Source organism: Adiantum capillus-veneris, chromosome 1 (assembly GCF_014529385.1).
Source record: "Adiantum capillus-veneris isolate H3 chromosome 1, ASM1452938v2, whole genome shotgun sequence".
Classification (NCBI taxonomy): domain Eukaryota; kingdom Viridiplantae; phylum Streptophyta; class Polypodiopsida; order Polypodiales; family Pteridaceae; genus Adiantum; species Adiantum capillus-veneris.
In genome coordinates, this window is record NC_140931.1 from 80,652,843 (window position 1) to 80,663,053 (window position 10,211).

Below are 10,211 nucleotides of genomic sequence, written 5' to 3' on the forward strand. Positions count from 1 at the left end.
TCATATAGATATTTGAGGTCTTTTGGGATAGTTTCCCATGATGATAAAATTCTCGGGTGTGTGTGTGTGTTAATTGAAAAAGAGAAAAATGGTATAACCTTTTTATCACCCAAGTGTGGTAGATTAGTTATGCCATTTCCCTCTTGAATAAGAGGTCTTAAGTTCAACTTTTGTTGGATAGATCTTTGAGGTCTCTTGGGATAGTTTTCCACATGTCATAATTTTCTTCTTCTTCTTCCTCTCTCTCTCTCTCTCTCTCTCTCTCTCTCTCTCTCTCTACCTATGGTATATATTAATTGACAGAGCCATTGAGCTCGGGAGAGCTAGACACCCACGTCTATGAGGGAAACCACGACACTGACGGAGGCTCATCAAAGGATCAGGACTATTCTAGCACGACATGGGAGACATCCAGTACGACTATTTACTGAGGCGGACATTGACGATGCTCTTCAACGACCGATGCAATACATTCTCTGAAAACACCCGATGTCGTGCATCCTCAGACATTGATGTTGATGACGATGATTTTAGTTTTTACTTCACTTCATTTTTAATTCGTACCCAGACACTGTATTAGATCCACCAAGATTGTATCAATTTGGTCTTATAGGTCATTTTGGCCTTTTGAAGATGATTAATATAACATTTCATTTCATTCTCTCTCTCTCTCTCTCTTTGTGGAAACATTTTTTGTGGACCCACCTTTGGAACCTTTTCACACGCATATGAACAGGCTAGCTCTAAATTTGAGAGGGATAATCACACTAAAATCTCATATTATAACTAAAAATTCCATAATTTGAACCGGCTTGAGAACCTTCTTGCCCAAACTTGAGCCGGCCATTTTTCGTTTTGAACAGGCTTTGGATAAAGCGAACCTACCTTTTCCCGAGCCCTGTCGGAGTCTGTGTGTGTGTGTTTTTTGTGTGTGTTCGATTCCACACCACTTTCACATAATTTTTGCTTTTTTCTAGACTTCTTCCCTAGAGTACTATGTGGCAGTACAAAGTAGGAAGTACAAGTACAGTGAACCTTTCTGTATAATTAAATGCATATGGAGTCTGCATGTTGGAAACTTTCTCCTCCAAACTGTACAGGATGAAAACTGCCAATATAGTAACCTGAAACTTGAAAGAGATGCCATGAGCTGCAATCAAAGGTTTCAACTGGTTGAAAACTGCCAATATGGTATCCTTAAACTTGAAAGAGATGCCATGATCTGCAATGAAAAGGTTTCAACTTGACTGAGAGTGTGCTACAACGCTTCATGTAGTATATACTTGTATCAACTTGCTGCACATGTCACAAACTAACCACATCAAACATCCCAGCATTTAATGAGCCCATCCCATCCACACGTTGCTACTTTGCTTTGCTCCAAAGGATGCCACTCACACCCGATGCAGACACCCTTATGGCAGCTCAAAACTCTGGAAACTTTACATGTCTTCCAGTCCCAGAACCAACAGCGACCTTCCCCATCACCCGACATGACAAAGCGTCCATCAGGGGAAAAGGTCACCTGACAAACATAACCTGCTACAAAGTGACCCGCAAACCGCTTCTTCTTGTTGAGACGGAACCTTTCTCGTGTGCTGTAAATAAGGATCTGATTATCTGAGCTTTGTGCTGCGAGCCAAGTTCCATTTGGATGCATCGAGATGGACGGCATGGAGTGCATGTATGGCTCACTGATTTTCTTAATCACAACAGGGATCCCAAACTCCCACACACGTAATGATTTATCATCACTAGATGTCACAAACTGGCGGTTGTCATCTACAAAAGTGATGGTATTGACAGCACCGAGATGCTCATTGTACTCCTGCACGATCTCCCCTGTGTTTAAATCCCACTGGACTATCTTCTTGTCACTCATTCCAGCCAGTAAAATAGATTGTTTATTGTCATCCGGGTGTAGCCTTACCACATAAGGAAATTTCCCTTTCCCCCTAGAGAACGTGGATATGACTTTACCTGTTTCAGTGTCCCATAGCTTTATTCTCGTATCAAAAGCAGCACTCAGAAATCTTGATCCATCATTGTTGAAGGAAATGTCCCTTACTGCCTTAGCATGTCCCATGTAAGTCCTCAAGCATTTGCCACTTTTATGCACATCCCAGATTTTCACTTTTGTATCCATACCAGCTGACAAAAGAAGGTGCCCATACTTGGGGAAAAAGAGAATAGCGGACACCCCTTTTGTGCTTGCACTCCATGCGTGTACGCATCTCGTTGGTGTATAGCAATGATCATTGGAGGCCTTGACACCTTTGGGTGGAGCAATCCACGATCTTCCCTGGTAATCATGCTCCTCTTTGCCATGAAACGTACTTTTTTCCTGAACTTCAACATTCTCACCCTTCTTTTCCTCACTCTTCTTCTGAGCATATTCCTCAGCATACTTCTTCTGTTCTTCAGTGAGCTCGCCCTGCAAGCCCTCCTTCTTACCAGACCAAGAGCTATTGTGATTCTTCAGTATCCATAGGTCAGAGGCAGGATTTTGAGCTTCTTCAACAATCTGAGCATCCATCTCTTGATCATCGGCTGCATCTTCTTGCTTCTCCAACTTTCTTTCAGCCTTTCTCTTGCGATGCTCACCTTGCCGAAGGTTATATACAGAGGCGCCATAATTAATCTTGGCAAGCTCAAAGTTACCAATGATGTTGCTATTGACATCTGCCGAAGGGTCGGCAGCATACCCAAACCTGTGGAAAGTGTTGTATTGCTCATCAAAAACAAAGGAGGAGATGGAGGCATCTTAGACAAAACCTAATTTGTGGTTTTGCATACCTTGAACAATTCCATCTTTAGCATAGGGATGAGCCGGGCCTGCAATTGGCGACCATAGCTGATCATAAGAAGGGTTGAAGTTAATTTTGCGTTGTGAAAGATAAAAAGGTCCTATCAAGGAGTTCTTGTCTTTGGACGGAAGCGTCACCAGGCTTTCGTCAACAGGAGGAGCACAAGACTTGCTATGAACCATGAGGCGAACAGGGGATGAGTCAGGCAAACATGGAGTCACTGCTTCATGCGCTTCCGCCTGCATGTCGTCTTCATATGCTTCCTCGTTATATTGCTCGGCAAGAATATCTATGGCAGACAATCGTACAATCGTCGTCAAAGCTCCTTCTTGCTAAATAGATGAAGTCCCCGAACGCTTCGCTGGCTTTTAAAAGTGCGTTTTAACATACTGAGATGCTTTTCGATACCGTTGCTTTTAAAAAGAGAAAAGTACTAAAATACCCCTCTAATTTGTAGAAATTCTCACAAAACCCTCAATATTTTGTCATAAATTCCCAAAATGCCATTCAAATTTTCCAAAATACCCTGGTAGTGAGATTAAATATTCCTCAGCATAATTTTTTTTGTAGCTTTTCATAAGAAGACTGATTGTTTATCAATACAAGATGCTAAAAGCAGAATTTGAGTTGGTTATATAGAATTGCTTCATTACTTCTAGACGTAATTGCCATTTTATGCTAGGTAATTTGTGACAAATTATGTGCCAAGCACTCAAAAATGGATCTGAGTTGTCAAAGATTAGAAAATCTTAAACAATCCAACGAAAATAGATAAAAGGATATTTTGGCAATTTCCACAAATTAGAGGGGTATTTTGGTAATTTACCCTTCTAAAAACGATTTTAAGAATGCGTTTTAACATATGGGAACTTCGTTATTATATTCATTTCATTCTGAGATGCCCATTGCCCCCAGGTCTTCTAGCCTTTGAATTCAGAACTCTCACTCTCTAAAAGGGGTAATCCAAGTTCGAACACTCATGGCTTGACAAAGGAACGCCCTCAAGCTGCTCTCATATCCAACCCACCACTCCACAAAGCATCGCACACACATATAAAAAAATTACAAATGTGATTTACACCCCCGCAACTGCCAGCTCCAATCTCGCATCATGGCCTCTCCAGGCTCCTCGTCTATCCCTGCCTCGACTGATGCCTCACAGCCCTGCCTCGTGTGTCGATTGTCACCTGTTAAATGGACATCGCTTGGCATCAACTGAGATTTTGCTTTTTTTGGAAATTCCATCAGCTGGCACCCTCTAGTAGGTACTAGGAACTCCATTATGATATGCTTCCATTCTTAGATTCTTCTATATTCCAATGCCCCAAGGCCTTCTATTGAAGGCTACAAAAAATATAAGCTCGGTGGATTCGAACACAGACAGTGGTACCCTCTAGTAGGTACTGGGAACTCCATTATGATATGCATTTCATTCTCAGATTCTTCTAGATTCCATTTCCCCAAGGCCTTTTATTGAAGGCTACACAAAATAGTAAGCTCACTGGATTCGAACACAGACAACGAAAGTGACAATACCATTCGTTGCCATTCTACACCATGAAGGCGAAAAGCCCACGATGTTGCTCTTTGTAGTTTCATATATTAAGAAAATAGTGGCCGTTGAACCTTCCACTTTATCAATGAGCTGTGCACGCTGCCTTTGAGCTATCTCTGTCTACGTGACAAGTTGCTTCGCCGTGCACACCCTCGCCATGCTCAAGGGGTATCTATCTCGGTATGATTCTACTTCTTTTTTGAATTTACTCCAGTCGATACCCCCTACTAAAGCCACAATGATCCATGTGTCAATTTTAAAAGAGCAGCGAGTTTTTAATATCAGCGAAATGCAGCACAACAAGAATTCAGGAGGCATCAAGGTGGACCAGCGGCATGTTGTGGATCAACGGCCAAGAGCAAGCTGGGGCATCGAGCTGGACCATCAACACCCAACTGTTGATTCACTTCTTAAGGCAGAGATCCCCCACTTTCTCATCACTTATGTACACTCATTCTGAACTACATCTTGCAAAGCTGCTAGCCTACTACTGAGCTACAACCCTGCCAAAGAGTTTCTAAGGCCCTAGGATGCGACCACCTTTCCCAACGTAGAGGTAAGAGCTAATGATAAAGATAAGAAAAACTCCAAGTCTAATGATGAAGATAAGAGCAACTTCAAGTCGCTAGTGGACAGTAGCACAGAGAACACTATAAGAGGAGTAATCCATAACTGCTAGCATTTTCGCGGAAAAACAAAAGAAAATAGAAAGAGAAAATATTGCGTATGCGGCAATAACCACGGCTAAAAACGCGGTAGTGGTTTACAAGCAATAATCACCGTAATATTTGCGAGAATATACTTGCACTATTATCGCGTCACTTGCTACTGATATTACCACATTCATTACCGCTTAACGCCTATTCAAAAATAAAGGTGCTCATTTGGGCCACCCAAAATTGGGTGGCCCAAATGAGCACCTTTATTTTTGACCTACATAAAACAATGAAACATCAATTGTGTTTTGAAAGAGTATACGACAAAAACAAAAAAATGAATTTGAATTTCCTTTACCTTCATAATTTAATGTGCAAAAGATCAACTATGTTATAAAATATAATACCTAACTTTACCAAATCATTTTCTCATATTAAATTGATCATTTAATATGAGGGAAACAAGAGTTACGATATAGATATGTGCTTCTAGACCTATCTCAATAGGGGACCAAAAGGAGAAATGGTTGCATCTCAATAGGGGTCCAAAAGGAGACGGTCTACCAAAGAGCAATGTGCAATAAGTGCTTCTAGATTTACCTCAGCAAGGGACCAAGGGGAGAGATGATAAAATCTCAATAGGGGTCCAAAAGGAGGTAGTCTATTAAAGAGCAATGTGCATCTAATGGATCTTGAAAGACCTTAGGGTTAGCTTCATTAAAGACCTCCAAAGGTTAAAAGTCCTTAGACCTTAGGCAAGCTAGGGTTGTGCTTGAGGTGGAAACTCGGCCCAAGCTTGAGGTGCTTCTCATGCTTGGTGACTAAGGTGCTTGTCATACTTGATGAGTAAGGTGCTTGAGGTGCTTGTCGTACTTTCCGACTAAGGTGCTTGAGGTGCTTTTTCAGGCAAAGGGCTAGAGGGCAGGGCCTGACCTAGGGGAGTCAAGGACCTAGGCCAAGGGCCGGACTGAGGGTCTGGACAGGGGATCCATTTAGGGCAAAGGGCCACGTGCCCTCCTATAAAAGGTTGGCTGGGAGGAGGATTTAGTATTCAGTCTCCTCTGGGTTTCACATTGGTATTAGAGTTGGTTCTATTTTTGGGGGGCAGAGGGCGTGGTCTTTTTTGCATGTGCATGCAAGGCTGTGGAGCTCCTCTATTGCTAGGCGGGGAAGAAGCCGAGGAGGACAAACCCGTGGACAGAGCCTCTTGAGGCGAAGGGAGCCGGGCTATCGACCTCCGCCATAGGCTATGTGGAGAGCTTAAAGGATTTGTGTTGCTAAGAGGGGTATTTTACGTCACTGCAGTCGACCCCGATGAGCAACATACGGGCCGTCATCTCCTCACGAGCCTCTAGCGGCACTGTTGGTCGCCATAGCCGACAATGCCTTTGGTTTTTTTCCCACCTGTAAATGCCCTAAAGCTTTGGGCCTTGGACAATTTACTCCAAGATATTGGACAAGGGTGCATGCCCACCCCGGCACACACCTCATACACATCGTACACACCTTTTCACCCGGTTGTCGGCCAAGGTGCGACATAACCTCGTCGACAAGGGGCCGGGAAATTCTTTGATAGGCCATCAATTTTTTGTAGATTCTCCACGATTGCAGAAATTACCGAGGTGAGTCAAGGTTAACTTACGGCAGCTTCGAGATTTTTGAACAAGTATCTATTACGTTCAAGCAGTGTATTTGAACGGGTGGAAGACAAGTGTGACTCTGGAAGGCAAGGCCTACAAATGGTGGATGTCTCTAAAGGAGAAGAATATCGTACCACAGAGTTGGGCACCCTTTGAGACTATGTTTCGAAAAGAATTTATGCCTACAAATGAGGCAGATAGAAATTGGACGGCTTGGGACACGCGTTCCATGCGCCAACACCCATCATTGATTGAATATATCTCTCATTATCGGGATGTTATCCTCAAGTTGGAAGGGCCAGAAACCTTTCAACAAGTACATGGGTTTATCCATGGTCTGACACCAGAGCTTAAGAAGCACGTCAAGACTCGGGACTCTAAAACACTTGAGGAGGCCATAGTGAAAGCACACATTCATGATGATCCAGATGAAAGGAAATCACGTAGTAATCACATACCTGCTAATACACATGGTAATACACGCACACAATATGGGCACAATAAAAGGAAATTTCTAGTAGCCAATTCTGAAGCAGCTAAAAAACCCAAGGGGTCTCGTGGTCCTCTCTCTCCTGAGGAATTTGAGAAGGCTAAAAAAGAGAATTTATGCTTTTAATGCTTGGGAAGCGGCCATGGCAAAAAGGATTGTCCCAAGGGGAAATCTACTGCTCATGGCAAGGAGAAAGCAGTGCACACGGTGCAGCTGCTACCTCTTGAGTCTTCCTCTCATTTCTCCACGGTGGAGGTAACACACACGGAGGTGGTGCATGAATGTTGTATCACAGCTTCCACGTGGCAACAGACCTTTGGTCCACATGAGTTAGTGCGTATGCACGAATCTCTTCAAGGGCACAAGGTGCGTATCTTGGTAGATGACGGTGCTACTCACAATTTCATTAATTATGGATTAGTGAAAAAACTCAAATTTCCCCAAACTCCAAGTTCCCACCGCTATCTACAAGGTAGCAATGATGAATGGTTATGATGCCGAAGTATGGGATACTCAAGTCAGAGCTGTACCGTTGAAAATACAAGGCTATTCCACATCCTTGTATTTCCAAGTTATGAATATGGAGCGGGCAAATGTGACACTTGGTAGAGAATGGTTGCATAGCCTAGGACCATCACTGAAGCGTAGCTACAAGCACAACAGTCTAATGTTTGAATCCCATGGCGCACATGTGTTGTTAGGAAAGAAGGATGTGCCTTCTTCACCACTGATATGTACAGCAGAGCTTATGAAGCTCGTTTCTGATAATGAAGTAGAAGAAGTTTTCTTGTGTAACTCATTGTGTCATTTTCTTTCCAATGTTGAATCTGTTGAACATTCCTCAACGTCGCACGATTCTCTCCCATCTCTTCTTGCAATGGCTACTTCTCAACAAGCAAAGGCTACTAGTGTGTTAAAAAATTTATTAATGAAATTTCACGATGTTTTTCCTAATGATTTGCCATCCGGATTACCGCTGACACGATCTGTGCAACACGGCATCGATAGTAAACCAGTCAGTAAACGAGTCACCCTACAAAATGAGTTATTTTGAAGCTACTGAGGTGGAGCGTCAGCTTGCTGACTATCTTAGCAAGGGGTTTATCCAACCCATTTCTTCACCATGGGCTTCTCCTATCCTATTAGTGAAGAAAAAGGATGGTAGTATGCGCATGTACGTAGACTATCGTGGATTAAATGCGGTCACTGTTAAGAACAAGTACCCATTACCACACATGGATGAGTTGTTTGACAAGCTCACTCATGCTCGTATTTTTACGAAGATAGACTTGCGGTCGGGCTATCACCAAGTACATATTTGACTTGTTGATATACCCAAGACTGCATTCCAAATAAGGTGTGGACATTACAAGTTTTTGGTTATGCCTTTTGGGTTAACCAATGCGCCCGCAACATTCATGACACTCATGGATAGTGTCTTGAGACCATACTTGGGCAAATTTGTTATCGTTTTTCTCGATGATATTCTTGTATATAGTGCTTTTGAGGAAGAACACTTGCAACATCTGAGGCAGGTGTTTGAATTGTTACGAACAAATAAATTATATCATTAGGAAAAATATGGACTCTCCTAGGGCCCTTTTGATTAGCGAAGGGTTAGTGGAGGACCAATGAGAGGCCTCTTGGGATATCACCTATAGCCTATTTGTCCCCCTCTTCAATGCTTGATTCCTAGAGAGAAAGGGGAGGTGGACGGGGGGGGGGGGGGGGGGGGGGGGGGGGGTAAAAGGGGGGAAAGAGGTGTCATAAAGCCTAGAGAGGGACCCTTGACAAAAAGGGACCCCAAAAGAAAAATTGCGCATGTCAAAAAACCCTAAAAATTTGAAATTTTTGAAAAGTCTCAAAAATGTCTGTTTCCCCTCCAAAATTGCCCAAAACATAACCAAACATCAAAAAGTCACTTTTTCTCTCCAAATTCCCTCTCTCCCACAATCTTCTCTCCCCTGCCCCCTCCCCTCCCCTCCCCTCCCCTCACTTCCTCTCTGCAGTCAACCCCACCATAGCCAAAATCTCACTCTCCATCTTCTCTAGCTCTCCCTCCCCTCCCCCCTCCATTCTCTCTGTGCTGTGCAACCCACCATAGCCCAAAGCTCATCACTATCCTCCTCTTCAGTTGTCCCCCCTCCCTCTCCTCACTCTCTCTACAGTCAACCCCACCATAGCCAAATGCTCACTCTCCATCCTCTCTAGCTCTCCCTCCCCTCACCCCTCCATTCTCCACAATGCAGCCCACCATAGCCCAAAGCTCATCACTATCCCACCATAGCCAAAAGCTCACCCTCCATCCTCTCTATCTCTCCCTTTCTCCCCTTCATTCTCTCTCTACTGTGTAGACCTCAATATCCTTCTCTCCAACCCTCACCCCCCTCCCCCTTCCCAATCTCTCTCTACTGTGTGGCCACCCGACCTCTTCTCAAGCATGTCCACCCATACCACGCATAGACGGCCCAAGTTGGAGATACAAAAGGTCATACTGCACAACACAAAGAGCTCGAAGGTGTAATGGATCCCACAGGTATTTAGCAAGGCTCATGGGTCTACATGCAACCGTTCAGTGTTGGTCCTCATGAAGTACAATGTCGAGGCATACTGGAACACCATTGGAAGTGAAGACTGATGGCTTTCAAAACAAGATCTGGAATGGTGTCCATCACTCAACATGTGTATAGTGTACCTGAGATCCACTTGTAGAGAGCTTCAAACGAATTTGCACCTCATTGTAAGTCTAATGCTAAGTCATCTTATGGATATGTCCTCTTTAATTTGCATGTGTTCATATTTTTTGACAACAGTATTTGTGAACGTATTTTTTTATTCAGCTTACTTGCAAAGCAACCGCTTGAATGCCTCTCGGGTACCTTTATGGTTGTGCATGCTATAGATAAGAACTAATCTATATAACTCAACAATGTATACTAATTTAAAATATAGTAGCTAACACCATATTTGTTGTATTACAGGATGTTATTGTAGTGGATGCTTGAGCTCAACTTGGTTTGGTGTCAAGTGGAAAGTGCGACTTCTTCAATCAGAAGCTCCTTC

At 43.3% G+C, this 10,211-nt stretch overlaps 1 pseudogene; it reads right to left on the minus strand.

Annotated features, from left to right (window-relative positions):
* Nucleotides 1-1,178: 1,178 nt before the first annotated feature.
* Nucleotides 1,179-3,149, minus strand: LOC147465047 (uncharacterized; annotated as a pseudogene).
* Nucleotides 3,150-10,211: the final 7,062 nt, after the last annotated feature.